This window comes from Molossus molossus, unplaced genomic scaffold, assembly GCF_014108415.1.
Source record: "Molossus molossus isolate mMolMol1 unplaced genomic scaffold, mMolMol1.p scaffold_m16_p_10, whole genome shotgun sequence".
Lineage (NCBI taxonomy): Eukaryota > Metazoa > Chordata > Mammalia > Chiroptera > Molossidae > Molossus > Molossus molossus.
In genome coordinates, this window is record NW_023425345.1 from 87333351 (window position 1) to 87358283 (window position 24933).

Genomic DNA, 24933 nt, shown 5'->3' on the forward strand with positions numbered 1-24933 from the left:
GAGACAGCACTTGGAACATATAAAGCACTTAATAACCATTTTAGTAAGCTTTTATAACATTTTGTGTAATTAATGAATAAATCAGATTTCTCCCTAGTCTTTTCAGAGGTTCCATTTTTATTTCTATCTCTTGTTCTTATGCTTTCACGGGGCTGCATGGAAGGGAAGGATGAAACTGACATCATTGTTATTTTTACAACCATGAAAATAGCGAGTTATAAATGCCTACTGAGCTGAACTAGTAATATGCAGTAACAATACTAAAAATGGCTATCTGTAGGGTAAGTCTAGAGGAACCACATTTATACTTCTAATAAAAAATTAATGTCATTGGTTATTAAATAATTGATTTTTTTTTACTTGTATCCACCCATCTTTAAGGTAGAAAAGGAAACGGACTTGGAATATCTGATTGTTTAGTGTTGCTGACTACTGAACTTGTGGGAATAAGAAAGTTAAGTTATCTCTACACAAATTGTATTTTGGGGGATATACCTTCTATCTAACTATATAACAACAAATTGCCAAACTAACACCATTATGGAGCAGTCTGGAAACTATTTACTCTGCCTCTAGTTTTGTGAAGTCTGATGATATCTAGAGAGAAGCAAATTAACAATAACAATCAAATAAACCTAGAGATGCAAGATAAGACTTGCAAATTACAATCATGGTTATGGAATAAATATCCTGTGTTAAGAACTCATCCACTGAAAAAGTTGACTGATAGAAAACTATTGAAAAAACTATGGCTTAGCCATTAGACTAAAAAACTGATATTTGGAGACAGTATCCTATTTGCCTTCTGTAAGAGGCAACACAAAAGACCAAAGACAGTGTCTCAAATGTATAAGCCCACTAAGTGGCTCTACCTTTGTCAACCTCTGGAATGGTCAGATTTTAAATTTAGTCTTCCTGGTGGGTCTTTAGCAATATTTCATTCTGGATTTAATTTGCATTTATCCATTACTAAAGAAATTGAACTTCTTTTCATCTGTTTATTTGACTATCTTCTCTTCTGAGGTATTTGTTCAAAACTTACATATTTTTTCATTTGGTTATCTTTCCCCTTCTAATTAACGTGCAGAAGTTCTTTATGTATCCCAAATACAAGATCCTTGAAAGCTCTATATGTTGCAATATCTTCTCTCTCGGTCTTGAGTTTACGTTTTTGCTTTCTGTATAACATCTTTCCTAAGCTGAAGCCTTTATTTTTTAATGAACATTTGAAAGTATATTTTATTGTTCCTTTTGTATGTGTAAATAGAAAACACAGTATTGATTTCCTTTACACTACACACAATACTCTGAACACTTGAACACTTGTGTTCTCTAGTCCCAAGATGTGTGTTTGTGTGTGTGTGTGTGGGGGGGGGCTATCCCACACCAGATAATACTGCAATACCAGCTGGGAGTCCTAGAATTTAACTCAGCTCTGATGCTATCTCCTTGGAGAGTGTCATATCCCACATGTTAAGGATTCATTTCACAAGACTTCCTCTGCTCCCACTTCAAATGCTAATTGCAAGTCCAGGTTGTTACACCAGCTGTACCTCCGGAGTTCCCACAGCCCCTCCTTGGGTTTGATTAATTTGTTAGAGTGGCTCACAGAGCTCAGGAAAACATTTATTTACACATTCCTGGTGTTTTTGTTTGTTTGTTATGAAAGGATACAACTCAGGAATAGCCATAGGGAGAGGGGCTCAGAGGGCAGGGTAGGGGGAAGGGCACGGAGCGTCCCTGCCCTCGTGAATAGGGTGCTCTCCCGTGGGCACCTCCACCCGTTCACCACCCGGACGCTCACGGACTTCTCTCCTTTTAGTTGATTTGTTTATTTTTTAATGGAGGTTTCATTACATAGGCGTGACTGAGTAAATCACTTAGCAATGGCGATGGAACTCAATATCCATCCGTTCTCTCCTCTTGGGAGGGGGGAGGAGGAGGGGGGAGGGGGCGGGGGGAGGGGACGGCACTGGAGGTTCAACACTCTGATCATCCTTGGTTCCTTTGGCAACCAGCCCCCATCTTTTGAAGTTTTCCAAAATCACCTCAAAAACATACAGTCAAGTGTGGTTGAAAGGGACTTGCTATGAACAACAAAAGATGCTTCTTTCACCTTGAGGTCTTCGAAGGCATTTCAGGAACTAGCGACAAAGCACAACTGAAATAGAAAATGTCCTTAATGCTCTAATCACGTAGGAAATCATAAAAGTTTGGGGCGCTATGTGCCAGGAAACCGTGTAAGACAAAACATGCATTTCTTATTGGGTGGTATGTGATAACATGGGCTCCCTTCCAGGCTCCAACCCCCCCACCCTGTAAGCAGACTGTGAGACTTCAGCGGGCTGGCCAGCTCCTCCCTAAGGCCAAACAAGAACTGCTTGGAGCTGCTGGCCCCGACTGTAAACAACGCAAACAGCTAGCATTTGGAGCTCACACAGCTTGTGAGTGAACACGTCGGCCCCCTTTCTGCTTTGTTTTCTGTACTGTATGTAACTGTTCTGGGCAAGCCTGTGTTGTGGAAAACTTCCCTGGCCGGCCGCCAGGGGCGCACACAAGTCCTAATAAGCCCATGACTTTCACAGCCAATCCTCCGGGTTATTTCTCTGGAATTGGCAAGCCACACGAAGGTTTTCTTGGACCTCGGCTCTGTGTATAACACTTACTATAAATCACAACATCATCGTATTCTATTGAAGTTTTACCCCCAAGGCCTTAAAGTAGTGTCTTATCACTTCTTCTAGAAGCATTACTATTTTGCCTCTTGCATGTAGAAATCTAAATACACCTGAAATAAATTTTTGTGAATGCTGTAAGTGCTAATTTGTTTACAAAGACAGATATGTAAATGCTCCTGCAACCTTTGTTGAAAAGAGACGCGTAATGCTAGCTTTGTCATAGATCAAGTGTCCATCTATGTGTGGTTCTGCTTCTGAATTATTGGGTGTGTTATTTTTTTCTCTTGGTCAGTATATATTTTTTGTAACAATACCATACTGTGTTAATAAAGCTTTATAAGTCTTGTTCAAAACGAGACAACAGGCCCAAAATGGAGTCACTTATGTTAAGCACCACGTTGCAAAACCAAGACTTAATTACAGAGAGTTTTGGCTCTCCTAGAAATGGAATCTTAGACCTGTCAATCACGAGCCAGCAGAGTTAGTAATAGGTAATCCACCTGGTAGACACCTGCTATTACCTAAAGAAAAGTAACCTTGCAATAACCAACCCACTTATGTTTTTGCCTGGTACAACTCCCTTGTTCTGCCTGCCTTTTGCGTACTATGTTCTTTCATCCTGTACAGCTGCTGGGAGCTCCTTTTTATCTGCTAAGTTGGATGCCATGATATTCAAATTGAGTTTTGCGCAAATAAACTCTTTAAAAATGTTTAATATGCCTCGGTTTATCTTTTAACTGTTTTTAGTGTCAAAGAGAGAACCCAAGGGACCCCCAATGCACCCCCAGTGCCCAGGAGCAACCAGCAACCAAAAGTTGGTACCTGATCGTTCCCTTGAGCCTGCTGCCTTGTCGCTGCCTCAGGAGGCGGTGGGTAAATCCCTCTCGGATCTTAGCTCTGCAGCCTTTTCATTAGGAGTTTCTAGAGTTCATCTGTGTATTTCTTTTTCCAGACTGGGTCCAGAAACCATTAGAGTCAGAGTGAATCTGACTTAAAAACCAGACTGGGTCCAAGGTCAGACTGGCTATGACTAAAAGTGAACTGGGCTGGTGAATCAAATTTTGTTTTAAGGCGGGACAAGCAGGTTCACCTTACTGAAGATAATCTTGAATTATAGTGGCCACAGCTGAGACCTTTGAACCTGGATAAACTTACTCATTTGCAAGGTGCCCTGGAGAAAAAGGGGGCTCAGCCAAGCACTTATTATAAATGGTCTTAGGAAAAATTATTTTTACTCCTCTACAGTTTACCATTACCAGGATGAGACCCACTGGGACGCCATACTCACTCCAGAGTCTGCAAACTAGATCATGAGGAAACTGGCAAAAAAAAAAAAAAAAGGCAAATGAAAAGAACTTTTAACAGATCTCTATGTGTGCTGCAATCCAGAAAAATTGGTCAAATTTCATGTTGTCCCTTCCCTTCCAAATTAAGGTTGTCAGGAGAAAACACATTTTTTTAAAATTGATATTTTAGAGAGAGAGAGAGATAGAAACATGGACGTGAGAAACATCAATTGGCTCCCTCCTGCACACCCCCTACTGGGATCAAGCCCACAACCTGGCCATGTGCCCTGTCCAGGAATCGAACCAGGACCTCTCAGTCTATGGACCAATGCTCAGTCCACTGAGCCACACGGGCTGGGCAGGAGAAAACACTTTTAAGAATTAGATCTTTGGACTGTGCATCATAATTTTTTTTTTCACTTTGGTTGTTGATCATTTCTATCCCAGGGACAACTCTTGTCTTGTTATATATCCTGAGAAATTGACTTGGCAAATGTCGGGTTGGCAATTGTCAGTGTTTGATCCTCAAAATATGGTCAGGTCTTGGGGACTGTGGCTCAGACAAGGGAAATTATTCTGCTTGTAATAATCATAGTTGTTTGCACGCTGTATTCTCTAAAAAGTTGTAAGGCATGTTTGCTCCCGCTAGCCACCAGTCAAATGATCTCCCTAGGAATACACTTTTGCAACAAAAATGAAAGAGAATGACCAACTTAAATAATGTGAACCTCAGCCTAGCGACCTGTGAATGCCACAGAGATTCAGCAAAAACTACAAGAACTCCAGAGCAGTAACTGAAAATAGCTCCTTATGCCTCAATGTTTAAAATTTTAAATGTTATTTTTCAATTACAGTTTAAATTCAATATTCTTTTGTATTAGTTTCCGGTGTGCAGCATACTAATTAGACCATCATATACTTTACAAAGTGATCCCCCAATACATCTTGTACACATGGGGCAGCATCCATAGTTATTACAATATTATTGACCCTATTCCCTATGAGGTACTTTACATTCTGGGACTATTTTGTAACTACCAAGTTGTACTTCTTAATCCCTTCACCTTTTTCACCCAGTCCCCCAAGTCCCCTTCCCTCTGGCAACCATCAGTCTGTTCTCTGTATGTCCTAAATATGTTATAACATATTTCAGTTAGTGTGACAATCTTATCAAAAGTGGGGAATTGTTAAAAACAAGACAACAGCCCTGGCCGGTTTGGCTCAGCGGTTAGAGCGTCGGCCTGCGGTCCGGAGAGACCCGGGTTCGGTTCCCGCTAAGGGCATGTACCTTGGTTGCAGTTTGTCCCCGGCCCTGGTTGGTCGTGCGGGTGGCAGCCACTCGATGTGTCCCTTCACGTCGATGTTTCTCACTCTCTCTCCCTTCCTCTCTCTCCCTCCCATTCTATCTGTACCAAAAATGGAAAAAATATCCTCGGGTGAGGATAAAAAAAAAAAAAAACAAGACAACAGACCAAATTAAGACTTCACTTAATTGCAGTTTGTGCTCTCCCAGAAATGAAATCTTAAACCAGCCAATCGGGAGTCGCCTGGTCAGCAGTAGTGAGGTCATCTGTCCCTGAGACTCCTGCCAACCCCTTCAAGGAGAGAGATCTTGCAATAACCAACCCACTTTGTTGCCTGGTATAAATTCCTTTTGCCCACTCCCTTCTGCCATTTTGTACACTCCTCAGAGCTCCTTTCTATTTCCTAGATTAGATGATGCCCAACTCGAATCAATTTTTGCTCAAATAAACTCTTAAAATTTTTATTTTATTTTATTTATTGATTTTAGAGAGACAAGAAGGCGGGGGAGAGAGATAGAAACATCAATTAGAAAGAACATCGATTGGCTGCCTCCTGCATGCCCCTCACTGGGAATTTGGCCCACAACCTGGGCATGTGCCCTGACCGAGAATTGAACTGGTGACCTCTTGGTGCATGGATTGACCTTCAACCACTGAGCCACACCAGCCGGGCAATAAACACTTAAAAATTGTCATATGCCTGTTTGTCTCTTGACAGTCTTAAAACTATTAAAGCAAATTCTTCAGCACTGTTATATAAGAGTACATAGCTATTTTCCTTTTTTAGTAAATATTAGAATATGCCTGTCATGTTTCACACAGGCATTTCTTGGAATTTTGCCTAGAGTTACATTGAATTTTGGTATCAACTTGAGTAAAACAGATATCATTACAATACGAAATCATCCAAATCATAAAGATGTCATGCCTTTCCATTTATTTATGTGTTCTTTAATTTCTATTAGTAATATTTTGCAGTTTTAAGTAAAGAGAAAGTTCACATTTTGTGTTAGTTATTTGATATTTTGCGTTCATTAAATCCTCATCTAAGGTTATGTTTATTGATTTTAGAGAGAGAGAAACATTGATTAGTTGTCTCCTGTACACACTCCGACCGGGGATTGAACCCACAGCCTAGGTATTTGCCTTGACCAGGAATTGAACATGAAAACTTTTGGTGTACAGGATGATGTTCCAACTAACTGAGCCATCTGGCCAGGACTTTATATGGTTTTAAACAGTACTTCAGATTGGATAAACATTGAATGGTACCATACCTACAGAAAAGGGAAAAATTCATAAGGTCACAGCTCTGGAGATATTCACAAACCTACCACACTCATAGAGCATGCCAGGAAATCCAAAGGTAGAACATAGCCAGAGCCACAGATGCCTCCATTAACCCCATTCCAGGCACTACTACGACTTCTAACACAAAAATTAGTTCTATCTGTTCTTCAGCTTTGCATAAATGGAATAATACAGTATGTATTCTTTAGTTCCTGGCATCTTTCCTCCAGGTCTCTTTGTAAGATTTACCCATTACGATGTTTGTAGTTATAATTTATTTATTCTCATGCCAGGATAGTACCTATAGTAAATGAATATACTACAATTTTTTTTTAATCTAAAATACTTCTTATGGACATTTGGATTGTGTCTCATTTTTAGCCACTAAGAATAGTACTGCTATGAAAATGGATATCTTTTCCCTGGTTTTAAAATTTGTGACTATTAGGAACAATGCCATTATATGTATCTTTGTACATGTCTTTTGGTGGATATATATGTATTTCTATTGGCTATTTTCCTAAGAGTAGCTATGCGTATATGCACCTTTAGTCCTTATTTCCAAACTGTGTTCCAAGGTGCCTATGCCAATTTACATTCCCACAGCACATGAGACTTCCAACTGCTCCTCGTCCTTGCCAAAATTCGGTATTGTATTTATTTTTCATTTTAACTATTCTGGTGCATATGAAATGGTATTTCATTGTGGTTTTAGTTTTCATTACCTTAAAGACAAATAAAATTGAGCAATTTATCATTTGCTTATGATTCATTTATTTTACTTTCTTGTGAACTGTCTATTCAACTTTGTAACAATTTTTTGTTTTGCTGATTACTGTTCAATACATTGGATATAGTCAATCAATTTTCTATTTGGTTATCTTTTAAATTGATTTGTGAAAGTTCTTTGTACATTTAAAATATGAGTCATTAGTTAACCAAATATTTTGAAAAGATCTTCTTCAACTTTATAGGTTTTCTTTTTTCCTTTTTAAAGGACTTATTTGGACAAATGGGTTTTTAACTTTAATGGAGCCCGATTTATCATTTTTCTTTATATTGAGAATTATTATTTACTGCTTAAGAAATGTATGACTACCTCAAGGTTATAAGGTATTCCTTATATTTTCTTATACAAAGGATTACTTTACAATGACTATTTACTTTTGCTCTCTACCTGGAATTGAGTATTCTGTATAGTGGTACTAGCACCATTTATTGCAAAGAACAAGCTTCCCCCTGCACTGCTGGTCACCTTTGTCATAAATCAGTCGGTTCTGTTTCTATTTTCTTCCAGAATCCATACCTGCCTACTGCTTACTGAGGTTCATTAGGGATATCTTCTTCAAGCTTCTCTTCCAGCTCCCTCACGTCCTTTACATTCAGATCTGAATTAACTGCCGAGCCCTTCTCTAGAGTTCTTTCATTTTAATTAGTACACTTTACAATTTCTATAATTTTATTTTCCAACGTTTCTGCTTTAGCTTCCAATTCTCTCCCCAAAGTCTCACTAGTCCTCTTATCTCTGGTAACATAGCGATTTATATTTATAATCTGCGTCTCACAACTGCAAAAGCCTGTCAAGCCCATCCTGGTACGTGCTGTCCAATCCCTTTGTGCTTAGTTCGCTTATGCGGAGGCCTGGACATGATACTTAAAAAATAATTAAAAACCAGAAGGCTCTCCTTCTCCAAAGACCATCGGCTCTTCTGTCTGCCACATGTCTGACTCTGGAAATCTACAACCTCTTTAATCTGATTACAGAATGTGAAGTGTTTCAAAGCTAGGTTTCCCTCTCTGCCAGGGCCGGATCCCTTCCCAATTCACCTGGAGGGGGTGTAATTTTCTGGTGCTGTGCCTACTCTCTTGGGTCCGGTCCGGATTTTCACCCTTGTCCCCAGGAGGCACTCGGTAGTACCATTCCTCAATGGGAAGTGTTTTGCATCCGTTCATAATTACCGATAACAACCATTTTTCTCAAGAACTTTTAAAAGTACTTTGCCAAACAAACCAAGTTTCTCTCTAAAAACAATCCTGTTGTTATGCCTCCAGCCATTCACAAATGGCCCTGGCTGGTTTTGCTCAGCGGTTAGAGTGCTGGCCTGCGGTCCAGAGAGACCAGGGTTCGGTTCCCGCTAAGGGCACGTACCTCAGTTGCAGTTTGTCCCCGGCCCTGGTTGTGTTGTGTGGGTGGCAGCCACTCGATGTGTCCCTTTCACGTGGATGTTTCTCTCTCTCTTCCTCCCGCTCTATCTGAATAAAAAATGGAAAAATGTCCTCGGTTGAGGATAAAAAAACAAAACAAAAAACAAATATCTCCAGCTCATTAGGTATAAGGTCCTTGACTGAGGGGCGCTAGTTTCTACTTCTGAAGATTGTGTGAGAGTTTAGTTATTATATAAAACTTTATGATGCCTTAGCTGGGAACATGTACATCATTTGACCCTGCAAATGGTTAAGTAGAGGTGGCCTTGCATTGGAGGTAGCAGAAAGTAGGTCCTAGAAATGCTTGAGGAGATGGCATTGATCACACATTTATAGGAAGGCTTTGGGGTTTCAGGACAAGAATCAGGAGCCACGATATTGTATGTATTTCCGGCCTGGATGAGATAGAGGGAAACAGAAGGGACTGCCTTTGCTGTGCACCCGGAATGTTTTGTGGGGAGAATGGGCGGTGGTCAACTGCTGGGATGCACAGTCAGAATTCTGCTTCTGTGTTTTTAACCCATCGCTCGGGAAACTTCTGATTATTTATTTTTTTATTGACATTGAGTTGGCACACACTATCCTATTAGTTCCAGGTGTGCTTCCTAGAGTACGTACATGCATTACAAAATAATCTTCACACTAAGTCTAGTTACCACCTGTCATTCTACAAAATTATTACAATATTATTGACTACCTTTTTTATGCTTTACATCCCCGTGACTCACTTATTTTATAACTGGAAGTTTGTACACTTTAATCCCCTTTATTAATTTGGCCTGCCTACTCCACCTCCACCCACCTCTGGAAACTACCAGGGTTTCCTGTATCTGTGAGTCTGTTTCTGTTTTGTCTGCTTTGAAGACAGCAGTAAATAAAATAATCTTCCTGGAGGAGTTTGCATTTTAAGGCTGCTGATTCCCTCAGCAGTTTGAGGGCGAGCCTAAGAGAGAGAGAGTCATAGGAGGGATGGGGTGTGCCCAGGACCTGAAGTAACAGAGAACATCAGTGAGGCCTTGGGGACTTTGTGGTTATCTCGGGGTAACCGGTAGGAATGGAAGAGATTATGAGGGGGGAGGGCTCATTGATTTTGTTGCCATAAAAAGAATGCCCGCATCTCCTATGCTTTTCTTTGCTGAGATAGTAGGCTAGGACAAAACTTGAACAATAATGCAAACAGGCAAGTATGATAAAAGGGGTAAGCGCTAAGCTGGTTTCGTTCATGATGGTTGCCTGCCCTGCATCTGGCTCAGCGTAGTAGGTACTAAGGAAAGAAGAAAAGAAGGAGGGAATAAAGGAAAAGTTGTTTGGGAGTTCCACTAATTTTAAAGCATTTAATCTAACATTTATTAGTGAAAAAGGACAAAAGAAAATAAAATACATTCCATGAATCACAGGTCTTCATTCTTGCTAAAGTATCAAAACCAATTAAACGTGTTTGCCTATGACTAATAAATGAGTTTTCTTTTTGTTTGTTTTTAAAGTAGCTCTTCTATTACTTCAGGGTCATCTGTGATACTTTTCTGGTCAAAGCAATACATTGCTAATTGATATTCTTTCATATAATATAAAAAAAGTCATGTTTTAGAGCATACTTTTCTCTTTCATACTTTGAAGCATGGAGTTCTCAGATATCTAATGAGTGTTTTACACAAGTATTTGAGCAGACTTGAAGGTCCCAATATACTCCCCCTTTCCTGCTTCCTCCCAGAGAACCCCCCATCCTGCCCACACACAGATACATGCCTACCCTCCTACATCCTACCATTATGTTTTCTGCAAATTATATGGCTTTCTACCTGGGTTAGGATGCCAAACGAGCTCCATGCATTCCAGAAGATTTTCTAAACTCTGCCATCTGCACATCTGGTGTGTCGGATGCGGGAGTGCCCTTTAATCAGCAATCAGCGTCACAGGTATCTGCGCTCTGGGCTCTGGTCAGAGACCGACACCCCACACCGACTGCAAATAATCAGGGCTTGTCAAAACCGACTTGCGCAGGGGATGATTTAAAGAGACAAGCTAACCGGTTACTCTTACATGTTCTCCAAGCTGCTGACCTATGTTAAGAAATATAATCAGGACACAACGTTGCTGAATAATGTCCTTCCTCTTTCTGAAGTTAAATTTGCAACGTGTAAGAAAAGAGGAATTCATCGTTACAAAGATTCTTTGTTGTTGGTAGCCTCTCCAAAACGTGTGTGTGTGTGTGTGTGTGTGTGTGTGTGTGTGTGTTTGGACTTTTTTTAGAGCTATTTCAGGTTCATAATAACATTGAGGGGAAGGTGCAGAGATTTCCCATATACTCCTGCCTCAGCACACGCACAGTCTCCTCCATTGTCAACCTCTCTACCAGAGGGATACATTTGTTACAATTGATGGAGCTACTTCCATAAAGTATAGTCACCCACAGCCCATCATTTTCATTATGGTTTACTCTAGGTGGTTTACATTCTATGAGTTTGGACAAATATACAATGACATAAATCCATCATTATGGTATCATATGGAATATTTTCACTGCTCTAAAAATCCTCTCTGCTCTGCCTACTCATTACTCATCGTCCCACCCCAACCCCTGGCAACCAGTAATGTTTTCATGGTCTTCATAGTTTTGCCTTTTCTAGAATGTTCAATAGTTAGAATCCTACAGTATGTAGCCTTTTCCGAACTGCTTCATGTGCACAGTAATATGCATTCAAGGTTTCTCTATGTCCTTTCAATAGATCATTTCTTTTTAGTATTGAAAAATATGCCATTGTCTGGATGTGCCACAGTTTACTTACCCTTTCAGCTACTGGAGAATATCTTGGCTGCTTCCAGGTTTGGGCAATTATGAATAAAGTTGCTATTAACATCTGTATGCAGGTTTTTGTGTGAACATGTTTTCAAATATGGTTAGATGCCAAGAAGTGCTATTGTTGGATCCTATGGTAAGAGTATGCTTGGTTTTACATAAAAACAAAACAAAACAGCCTTCCAGAGTATCAGTTTGCACCCCCACCAGCCACAAGTGAGAATTCTGTTGCTTCACATTCTTTCCAGCATTTAGTATTGTCAGTGTTCTGGATTTTGGCCATTGTCTCTCAGCCTTTTGGTTAAGATCCAGTGGGTTTCGCCATTCTCATAGGTGTGTTTTAATTTGCATTTCCCAGATGACATATGATGTAGAGCATCTTTGCAGACGCCGATTTCCCATCTACAGATCTTCTTTGGTGAGTGTGTGTTAATGTATTGGGCCCAACTTATAATCAGATTGCTTGTTTTCCTATAGTTGAATTTTTAACGTTCTTTATATATTTTGGATAACAGGCATTTTTTTAAATCAAGTGTGATTTTGTAAATATTTTTTTCCAAGTCCGTGGTTTCTAATTCTCTTGGTATTGTGTTTTGCAGAGCAGAGTTTTTAATCTTCATGAAGTCCAACCTATCAAACATTTCTTTCATGAATCATGTCTTTGGTGTTGCATCTAAACAGTCATTGCCAAACCCAAGATCATGTAGATTTTCTCCTATTGTATCTTCAAGAAGTTTTATAGTTTTGCATTTTATTCTTAGGTCTATAATTTATCTTAGGTTAATTTTATGAAGGGTGTAAGATCTACATCTAGATTCATTATTATTTTTGCTTGTGGATGTCCAGTTTTAACAAAGATTTTAAAATATTTTGATGAGCTATGTTTTCACTGATTGTTCAATTATCATTCATGTAAAAACCTTATGATAATGATCTACGAGATAAATTATCCTAGAAATCAGAATAAAATATACAGTATCTGTAAATGACTTTCCCATGCTTTATTTAGTGGACAACCAAATTACTTAATTCTTTTTGCCCCCTGGTTGTCAGTAAACTCAGGTATAATTTATTATTATTTTTCCATCTGGTACAATTTATTTATTAAAAAATTTAATGTTGACATAATTACAGGTATTTCCCTTTTTCCCGCCCTTTGCTTACCGCCACCCACCTCCATCTCCCCCTCCTCTGGCCTGCACCAAACTAATGTCCCTGTCCCTGGGGTACACATAGATATTCTTTAGCTAATCCCTTCACCTCCCTTATCCAGTCACGCCACCCTCCTCACCTCAGGCACCAGCCAGTCTGTCCCGTATATATGTTTCTGGTTCCATCTGGTACAATTTAATTAACGAATGAAAACACAGAAAGGAAGGTACTGTCTGGGCACTGTAGGGGAGATAAAGTAAATGCCCCAATTCATGCTTCAACCAAGACTACTGCCCGGCATACCTGTCGGGGAGAAGAGAAGCGAAGGCCAGGTAGCATCATGCTTGGTGATGGTTCCCGAAGACTGAATTAAGAGGAGAGCAAAGAGGAAAAGGAAATATCTAGATCTGGGACCGTGTGAAGATCTGCATGAAGGCGATTAGCATTTACACTTGGCTTTTATTGAAGACTTGGAGAGGAGGAAAAATATTTCAGGTAGAAGAAAAGCAAATGGGCTACACGGGGATTGTTGAATTGCCTTGTTTCATTGGAGCAAAGGATGCATGATACTGTGAAGAATGTTAGTTATTAATTCACCTCATTCACTCTTTTGTATTTGTGGTAAGATTTATTCTGTATGTTAATTTAACAGTTTTTAATAATTGTTTTCAGTTTTTTTAATAGTGTATGCTGCTTCATTCATTTGATTTTAGCAAAAAATAAATAGCACAATGCATAAATGTAAGAAAAAAAGAAATTCTAATAACATTTGTTTTTAAATATAATTTAAAACAGCCTTCTGATGTAGAGTAGGAAGGAAATAAAATGACAGCGAAATTTGTCTAGATTCCCCATTTACAAGGCAATATGCAAAGTACTTTCCTGCATTTTATTTATTCATCATAAAAACTGGTTGATAGCCAATTTTCTCTCTATTTTATAGGTAATATTATGAAGCCCAGATAAGCTAAATGGCTTTATTTATTTTTTGAATATTTATTTGAATATTACAGGACTTTTACCAGAGACCCACAGCTCAGAGGTGTTCAAAATTGGAAGGCACCACCCTGAGCTCATTTTCTTTCCATGACCCCACCATCACCATAACACAGTGATCGATTCATCCTAATGGTCACTCTTCAGTGGATGTTTCTGATAGAAACAAATGCATTTCCATAAACATGTAATTTCACTAATATACACTCAGATATTTTTTAAAAAGACATCAACTGGCAGAGAGAAAAGAAAAAACTATTTTTGTTTTATCTGCAAGAGTGTTTATTTAACGTAGATATAATTTATCAACAGAGTCAATGAGAGAAAAAGGGAAACACAGGATGGTTGTATTTCCTATGTTACTTTTTGAAGGATTTTGAGACAATTTATTTGAGACTGAAATGCAAGGGGAAAGTTTCTGTAGATGTACCTGTACCTACGGAGGCTGTTTTGTAACTGTTCTCTGCAGATAATGGTTGACTACAGTGATTTTGGCAACAGCCAGACGGCCCGATCTTGTTGGCTAAGACGTCCTAGCATTTAACAAATCCCAGACTTCAGGGATGCATAGCTAGAAAGATGTAGGAACCCAAGGCTTTTTGGACTTCAGAACAAAATGTTCGATGTACTTTCTAAAGTGCCAATCTGCTCACTAGGACAAAGTAAGGTCATTGACATTTGTTCTTCTCAGGGCTCATCACTATGGCTTGAAAAAAAGAGTTACTCTCTCTAAACGTAGTATATTCTTCATGACTAAAATACTCAGTTCCTTCTGTGCATTTATTTACATCTCAATGAAGAATAAAGCAAGACATATGGTATAAGAAATGGTAGACTGACGAACCCAGCCTGTTCCCATCACCTTCCCATCCAACACCTTCAACAGCCATTGATTAATAAAGATAAAAGCTCAACTCCGTATCATGACATTTACCACCTTCCATGTTCTGTCTCCATCTGGTCATTCTAATATTATCCCCACTAGAATTTTTCATGTACCCAGCACACCATCTAAATAGAAATACTTGACATTTCCCCAAGCATCCCTGGATCTTGTTGGTATGTCATTATAAAAAGGCCCAGCTGGGCCCCTGTTCTCATGGAACTTATTTCTTATTTTCTAGATCTGCAAAGCAGGTCTTGCAAGGTTTTTTCAGCCTGTGCACATAAAAGGGACCATACTAGTAGCAATAATAACCATATCACCCACCTTGCTAATGAGCAGACTGTTACCACCCCTTCAAAGTCTTCCCTAGTTATATCGAGGAGTTTCAGAAGGTTTTCCCTTGAACTCACATATTTCATTTTTGCTATCATATGACATGGATCAGATTTTCTCTTGGTGCCTATTGTTGACACCACCAAAGCTGTAATCATTCCCATGACAAGACAGTACTGTGTCGCCCAAACAGAACCGGAATAATGTTCCTTTTTCTCTATGTCTCATTTTTTTCCACCTAGGCATGAAAGTATATGGCTTGCAAATACACATCTCATAGAATTATCATAAAATACAGCTCCTCTGTTTCTGCTCACAGCTCTGTCTCCACACAGCTAAAGTGTTTATATATATATTTTTAATTATCTTTGTTTTTGAAAGTATTACAGATTCCCCCCCCCTGCCCCGCCACCTTTTCCCCCATTGACCCTCTCTACCCTGCTCCCATTAAAAAAGTGATTTTCCTCCACACCCTCGCCAACACTTATGGTTTGATGATTTGTTGATGGCGGCCATTCTGACAGGTGTGAGGTGATACCTCAATACACTGCTGGTGGGAATGTAGACTGGTGCAGCCACTATGGAAAACAATATGGTGTTACCTCAAAAAATTAAAAATTGAACTTCCATTTGACCCAGTGATCCTGCTTCTAGGAATATACCCCAAGAAGCCTGAAACACCAATCAGGAAGAATATGTGTACCCCCATGTTCATAGCAACACTATTTACAGTAGCTAAGATCTGGAAACAGCCCAAGTGTCCACCAGTAGACGAATGGATAAGAAAGCTGTGGTACATATACACAATGAGTACTATGCAGCGGTAAGAAAGAAAGATCTCTTATCCTTTGAGACGACATGGAGGGACCTGGAAAGTATCATCCTAAGTGAAATAAGCCAAGCAGAAAAAGAAAAGTACCACATGATCTCACTTATATACGGAATATAATGAATATAACAGTCTGAGGAACACGGTAGACCCAGAAACATGGAAGTAGGGCACAGACTGACATCCCTCAGAAGAGGGGGTGGTGGGGGTTGGGAGGAGCTAAACCACAGAACTTATATGCATGTATGCATGACCAATGGACATGGACAACAATGCCAGGGACTGGGCGGGGGTGGGATGGGGAGGGGGGTACCAATGGGGTAAAAAAGGAGAAACATCTGTAACAAAAAAATAAATAAATATTTTTTTTTTTTAAAGTGATTTTTCACAAGAAACATATACTTCTGATTCTGTTTGGAAAATATTAAACAGAGATATTTTCCTTCAAGTTATCCTGTGCTTTGGTTATGAGTGTTCGGCTTATCTTTTGATTCTAGTATGTTCAGCTGTCAGGCAAATTATTTCATTTTTCTTCACTAATTTGAGGACAACTGTAGGAGAGCAAAACCCAGAAAACCTTTCCTGTATTGAGAGGATTTCGTAGAAAACCTATGATGTCATTGGAATAGAATAGGCGCTTAATAAAATTAAATGGCCACATATTGGATTGTTTTTTTAAGTCTATAGGATCAGTCTTGGAGACTAGTCTTTGAAATAGACCCAGCTGCTCCACCCAAACCCATCCCTGCCCCATCTCAACCTCATACAAAATGAGGGTCTACAGCGGCTCCTTCCCACCCCTCTGGCCCTAACACCTCAAGTCAGGTAGTTCAAAGTCAGTTCTGTTGATTCATTCTAACAGCCTAAGAAAGTCCAAAACACAGCGGGAAGCATACCTGGGACCTTTGTTTTAGTTTTTCATTTGCATAACTGTTCATTCTTTCTAGTTTTAGATTCTTAAAGAACCAGGTTTTGCTCATCACTAACTCGCAGGATTCCTTGCACATCACACACACTGGAAACATTGTTGTTGAAGTGGCTCCTTTCGACCATATTATAATTACTAAATCAAATTACTCAGAACATAAAGCTGATTATTTGTTGTTTTATAATGATTTTCCCGTTCTTGAATCAAATGCATGATGTTGTGTAGACACTGCCTTCAGAGCAGCTGCTGAAAGCACTTGGATTATGTTATAAAGCCATCTGATAGAAAAACAATTATATTAGTGTGACTCGCATGATATTGGACAAGGCATGATTAACCTCCAGCTCCCCGGAGCTACTTCAGAGCTGCTAGAAGGATACGCAGGAAGTACAGCAGCGGTTGTATTTTGCACAATAAGGGGATTCATTTTGGTGGGAACTCTTCCAGGCAAATTAGATTTAAAATATCATTCTCATCAGAAATAATAAACCTAAAAGAGAACGTAGCCACCAGTGGAAACTGAGACTCGGGGTCCTCGGAGAAACAGAACACCGCAGCCTCACAATCTTGGCAACGTCTTGCAGAACGCATTAGGAGGAAGCAATGCTTCCCGCAGAAGTAAAAATACACGTTTCACCCAAACGTGGTACTTTGAGATGAGACATAGAAAAGCATTAGGCTTAGTAAGAGATACCCTGAATCAACAAGTACACATCCCAAGAACATGTAAGCTGGGATAAAGTTCCATCCACAGGAAGATTCTCCCAACTGAAACGAAAATAGTAGCCAGCGCTCTGGTCACACGTGACTCTCCTCTCCTTATGCAAGGGAGATGCAGAATGGTCTCAGCAAGCGGGGCATGTCTTTTCGAATATACCATTTTGTAAACTACCAACAAATGCTTGTGTTGCCCACATAAAGTTCTAAACTGAATAAAGTAAAAAGAAAATAATAGTAGAAGATGTAACCCGTGGGCAGTGTGCTGTGGGGGAAAAGTCTGAGAGGGAAGCAAAACAATGAGTTCTCGGGGACTCAACTCTAACTAGGGCTTTGACTTTGGTTAAATTTCTAAACCCGGAGAAAATCCCTTTGGAGTCAGAACAGGCCACTATTGAAAGCCTGTAAGCCCCTCCCCCCTTTTACCCTAAAAGCCATACTGCAGACCTTTCTTGGCTGCCACTGACACCTGGGACCAATTCTCCCCCAGTCCTGGGCTCAGGAGGGTGCACACACCACTGTGAGACCTGAGCTAGTTCAGTAAGCGGCTCTTCCCCAGGAAGGTGCTGCTTCAGCCCCGCTCTGAGCACCACCTCACAGGGCGGGAGACAAGGTAAGATGCACCTGGGAAAATAAAACACCAGCACCTTTGTCTTTACATCACACCCCTGAGCCTTTCGCTGGCCTCCTGTTGCTTGATTTGAACTTGTTAAAAAATGTTTCAGATAGAAACATGCTGGTGACACTTTTAAAACAAAAATTGTTGAAAGGATGACTCATGATTGTAAGAATATGACATTAGCCGTGGTTCTTTAGGGGGTAAGCAAATGGTATCTAAATTTTGTTTTCTTTGCTTGTGCATAAAGTGTATTCAGCTGTGTGCTATATATAAGCAATTTTCTTTCCTAAAAGAAAGCCTAGATTTTTCTGGAGGAAGAGTCTGGATACCAACACATTTGAATAGTTTATCTATAAAACTGTAAGTCAGGCATCTGGATATATGTGTGTGTGTGTGTGTGTGTGTGTGTGTGTGTGTGTGTGTATGTATATATATATATATATATATATATATTTTATCCTCACCCGAGGACATTTTTCCATTTTTTTTTGTACAGAGTGGGAGGGAGAGAGAGAGAGATAAAATCGATGTGAAAGGGACACATCGAGTGGCTGCCACCCGCACAACCAACCACGGCCGGGGACAAACTGCAATCAAGGTACATGCCCTTAATGGGAACCGAACCTGGGTCTCTCTGGACCGCAGGCCGAGGCTCTAACCGCTGAGCCAAACTGGCCAGGGCTGGATATTTTTAAATATCTGTGAATATTTCAATGTGAGGGCATTCAACAGAAAAATTATAAGCCTTTAAGATGGAATTATAGGATCAATAGTGCATCTGAAGAAGAAGGGACTAAATGTTTACCTAATCTCGATTTGATGTTATAAATAGGACAACGTAGGCCCAGGAAAAAATGTATTCTGATTTCCTCCCTGAAAGATATTTTTATCCCCTAGAACTCAAAGGTGTTGGTCCCTTGACTTGGCAAACATGAAAACAACAAACAAAAACCCTTCTAATATAAAAACAGCATTTAGTTCAAAGAGCATTTGCTGCATAACCTCAACTAATGGAAACAGAATTGAAAAGCAGACATTAAGAAAACAAAGTACCAGAGCGCAAATGATCCTTAATGAACCAAAATTGGCTCATTAAATTTTGACACTAACGCTTCTTTTCTTTTTCCTATAGCTGATCCGTCAGTCTCTTCCTCAAAAAATATTGACAGTTGTTTCAGACCTCCAGACAGTAATCTCACCTATCAAATTCCAACCAAACACAGAAAGATGAATGAAGCCCAGCCTTTGAGACAGCAGCAACGCATCGCCGAGCTCATAAAACAGCCATCGCCTCTGCGCTCGGGGGGTTGCCAGCCTGGGAGCAAGAGGCCCCTGGAGAAAAAGGCACACTGACAACAGGAGGAAGAGCATCTGCAGAGCGACAGGATGAAAGAGAACAGAAAATTGTAGGAAAAAGGTGCAAGATTCCAAACAGCATCATTTTCTGGGCTCATTTAGCTGAAGGTCACATTGTCTGGTATATGTTAGGAGCTTCTGACTATATCTTTCCAATACAGTATTTTCTAGTATTGGGTGTTCTTTTTTTCTTCTTCTTTTTTTAAAATTTAATTAATGAATTTATTTTTGTTACAGAGGTTTCTCCTTTCCCCGCCTCTGATTCCCCCCTCCCCCTCCCTCCCCTCCCTGTCCCCAGCTTTGTTGTCCATGTCCATTGTTCATGCATACATGCATATAAGTTCTGTGGTTTATCTCTCCCACACCACCCGCTCTTGTAGGGATTGTCAGTCTGTACCCCACTTCCGTGTCTCTGGGACTACGCCATTCCTCAGACTGTTATGTTCATTATATTCCACAAATAAGTGAGATTATATAATACTTGTCTTTCTCTGTTAGGCTTGTTTCTCTTAGGATGATACTTTCCAGGTCCCATACACAAGAATAAACTCAAAATGGATAAAAGACTTAAATGTGACTCAAGAATCCATAAAAATCCTAGAAGAAACTGTACACAGCAAAATTTTCACCGATACATCACCTAAGGCAACAGAAACAAAGGAGAAAATGAACACATGGGACTACATCAAACTCAAAAGCTTCTGCACAGAAAAGATACAATCATCAGAATGAAAAGGCAACCCACTGTATGGGAGAGCATAATTGCCAATGATATATCAGATAAGGGGTTAATTTCCAATATAGAGAGAGTGCTCATACAACTCAACAAAAGGAAGACAAAGAACCCAATTAAAAAATAGGCAGAGGAACGAAATAGACATCTCTCCAAACAGGACATACAAATGGCCAAGAGACATATGAAGAAATGCTCAACATCACTAGTATAGGGCGTTCTAAACTGACATGGTCATCAAGAAAATACTTAGTAAGCTCGATCTGCAGAGGCAGAAAAATATGAGCACATTGTAGACATCTCTAACATCTTGAGTCAATCTAATGCTAAAGGTTACAGCTATTTGGTTATGTCTGGGGAACGGCTGAGGGATCCCACAGTGTCGGATCACTAGAAGGCATGCCATGTAAGGGAGCTCAGAACGAAGGAGGATGTAGCTAGGTACAACAAACTGACCCCAACATGAGCCTCCCTGGCAACTCAGGGACCAGCTCTCTTGTCACTCCTGTCCCTATTCCATAACTCCAAAGAGCGAGGAAATACAACACTACCTTATTTCCAGGGAGAGGAGACCTGGAAATATCGCTCAGCACCAGTAGCGGTGTGGCCACTCTGGAGGGCATCCTGGGGGCACATGGTGAAACAAAGTGTCGTGTACTCCGCTGTCCCACAGTTCTTCTAGGCATGATTCTCAAACACATTCACACGCAGGACCATCAGGGGACGTGATCCCTCCTGTACACGGCAGCGTTCCCTGAGAAGGTGAGGAGTTGGCTATAATCTGAGGGTCCATCTCTGGAAGTAGATCAACAGAACGCCATGGTTACACGTGCTGGGGCACCGTGCAGCCATCAGAAACAACAGACTAAATGTACGTATTGCAAACCTGAAAGCACAGTGACAAGGAAGAAAAAGTTTTAATATATGGTCCAGTACGACATTGGTTCAAAATAACAATACGCATTTTAGAAGCATAGTTAGAAGGCCAAAAGGATGTGCCCGAAACACATGACAGAAAAGAATCCATTTGAGAGGGACTTTGCACAGATCAGTGATAGAAGTGATTAGATCAATGATCTGAACCTGAGGCTCAAAACACCCAACAAAACTTGGGCAGTTATTTCAACCAGCCTGTAAAACAGATCTCAACCGAACACCATTGTTTTAGGGTTCCCCAGTCAATAGCAAGAGACCCTTTAGCCTTGGCACAAGAAATACATGGGCAGCTCTCAGTGAGCCCCTGCAAGAGCAGCAGTGAGAATTTAATACTCTGCAGAGCAGCCTGGAATACCAGCAGGACCCTCTTGGACCAGCACTGAGGGAGTGGTGGCCTCCGGCAGGATGTGGGACAGAGGAGAAGGGGAACGGCAGAGCCCATTTTCTGCCACAGAGGCTCTGGCCTAGTGGTGTTGCCATCTGGCAAAAATGTTGGAGCCCAGTGAAGCAAGCTCAGTACAGAAGCAGCCCGGGCAGAAGGGAATGGACTTTCCGCTAGGGTAAAGGGGTGAACGCACTCTGAAAACTGTTAGATGCCTGGAAGTGACTGGTGAAAATACAGGAGTGCAGGTGGGCCATGAGCAGAGACGGGGGAAGGAGGCTATAAAACGCAGGTATCTCTAACCTCACTGCCTTGACGGCATTGGGTGACAAATGTTTTTTTTTTAAATGCTGGTATGTAAAGGAATATACTTCAGGCAACCAGAAAACCCCCAAATGTACAGTTTCTCATTGTATGATGATGTTCTGAGTTCAAATGAGATATTAATTCAACTGAGTCAATGTTTCAACTATTTTATCCTAATCTTTGCAATGAGACATGAAAATGCTGCCGTGATAAGAAAACACTAGCGATCAGTGTGCTGGAGATCACATAATGGAGGGAAAGGGTTGAGTCTTTTCCTGAGAGTACAAATGTATACAAACTGGGTGTCTGTCTCCAGATTAGCACTTCAGAAGGGGAAGAAGGAGAAACAGCAGCAGGTGACACTGTAAGAGGAAAAGCATCAGGTCTATCCATTCAGTATGCCAAAGGGAATCAAGAGGGGACTCCAAAATCACAACGAGGCTGAAACCTTCAGTTACAGGAGCAATGGTTTCATCGTTCACACGAAGGCGGAAACAATAGCGAGAGGACGCTTGCAGAAAAAATGTTATAATTTCAGGGGGTTTTTTTGTTTGTTTGTTTTTTATCCTCACCCGAGGACATTTTTCCATTTTTTGTTCAGATAGAGCGGGAGGGAGAGAGAGGAAGAGAGAGAGAGAGCGAAACATCGACGTGAAGGGACACATCGAGTGGCTGCCACCCGCACGACCAACCAGGGCCGGGGACAAACTGCAACCGAGGTACATGCCCTTAGCGGGAACCGATCCCAGGTCTCTCCGGACCGCAGGCTGATACTCCAACTGCTGAGCCAAACCAGCCAGGGCATAATTTCAGTTTTTGAAAAAAATATCAGGACATCCACAAATCAAGGAGATCACTGAAAACACAAGAGCTGTCAAAGGGGAAAGATATTACTGGGAAATGATAAGCTCTATTCCTTGGATACTTGATGCTGCCACAGAGTCTGATATCAGAAAGTTGAAGGAAAAAGTTTCCAGTTTGCTAAATATGTAATTGCACATGTCATTAAATATGTAATATGCTTTCCTACAAACTCAGAATTACAGGCTCTAATTTATGTATGAAGAACATTGGAGAGACGGAAGGAGTGTGAAATATGCAGCAGAGGACAGACTTCGCCATAGGCCGGTCGCTGGATGTTCTTGGGCAAAGAACTCTGCCTCTGACCTTCACTTTCCTGGGCCATAAAATGGAAATTATAATACTTACTATATCTTCCAGAGTGGTTAACTACTCAAATGAAATCACATATTTTAAAATGCGTTCTTAGTGGAAATGTGCTGTAAAACATTACTTATTATTCTAAACTGTTCCTACATTATTTCTTTTCCTAGTAATTGTGTTCAGTGGGACACGCTAATCCTAGGAACGTCCATTTCATAGCACAGAGTATATTCAATAAACCAAACTGTCGTGCCTGTAACTGTTACAGAAATTGTTCCTGTTGAGATCACTGGAAATAAAAGACAGGCAGAGTTAGGAAAAGTGTTTACCAGGCATCCATGGCAAATAAAAGGTGAAATTTTCTGATGCTTGAGCCAAAATACAATCATAAAAGGGAGCAAAAGAATGTTTTTGTTTTTTTGTTTTTTTTACAGAATCTGAGATATATTTATGCAAACTTTTCACATAAAACTTTAAAGTTGTTGACATTCCAATTTGATTTACATTTCAATAGATTTTTGCGTATTCTTGATATGGAGGAAAACATCATATGTTACAAATGCATGTTTGCCAAAATTGCTTTCTCCCTTTTTTTTAAAAAAAATGAGACCATACATTAAGTAGTCTCCATGCCCCGGAATAAAAATCAGTAGAACAAGTGGTTTTATGACGACCACAGATGACAACATTAACTTTATGGCCAATCCAGCATATTGTATAAAAATTTAAAATAATAATGGCAATTCAATTAAAGTTAGTTGACCTGGAAAACATATTGATTATATATTTCAAGTAAAACAAGATGCGATTGAGACACCTTGATCCATTCATTGCATTTCACTTACATAAAGTTGTCATTATGACCCACGGGTCCTGTTGGGTCTCATCTCTGTACTTTCCTGGTTCTCATCACACATCAATTTTGCCTTCTCACCCTTAACTCAGGCCATAACGGCCTCACTTAGTCTTCCTTGTGCACTGGACTTTTTTGTTTTTCACAGACCTCAAGCCCACCCTGCCCACCATGTTCTTCCTCCCATGCTTTACTTCACCAACCTGCTTATTCTCCTCCTTTTACCAAGGTCACTTTTTTTCATTAAAGTTATCCCTAGCCCTCCAAACTTGCTTACATTCTCCCCTTCTCTCATGGTCTTCTTCTTCTTTCTTCTTCTTTCTTCTTCTTCTTCCTTCTTCTTTCTTCTTCTTCCTTCTTCTTCTTCTTCTTCTCCCTTCTTCTTCCTCTTCTTCCTCTTCTTCTTCCTCTTCTTCCTCTTCTTCTTCTTCTTCTTCTTCTTCTTCTTCTTCTTCTTCTTCTTCTTCTTCTTCTTCTTCTTCTTCCTTCTTCTCCCTTCTTCTCCTTCTCCTTCTCCTCCTCCTCCTCCTCCTCCTCCTCCTCCTCCTCCTTCTTCTTCTTCTTCTTCTTCTTCTTCCTTCTTCTTCTTCTTCTTCCTTCTTCTTCTTCCTTCTTCTCCTTCTCCTTCTCCTTCTTCTTCTTCCTTCACCTGAGGACATTTTTTGCATTTATTTTCAGATAGAGTGGGAGGGAGAGAGGAGGAAGAGAGAGAGAGAAATATTGATGCGAGAGAGTTGTCACCCACAACTCTCATGGTTTTTATATGTTTCTTCCAGGCATTTTTGTTTGTGCAAATTAATGTCTGCTTGCCCACAAAATAATAAATTCCTTATGGGTAAAGACCACATATTTCTCATTATTGTATCACTAATACCATGCACATCATGGGTTGTCTGTATATATTATTAAACAAAGAACTTATTATTTAGCCTCCCAATGGTAGAGATCCATGTAAATTTCAACTTATAAATCAAGTCATTCATTAATTACCTCTAGTAAATCCAAGTCCCAAAAATCATTACATAATATTTTTGTTGGCCCTGTTAAACTAGTTAGACAAAATCAACAGTAGAAGTAAAATGACAAAGTTTACGTTCAAGGTAACAGTTTAACTCAGTTTGTAGTGCATCTGAAGACAGGCTGCTCCATTCTCTGTCAATGTTCATTCTCACCTTTGTTACCT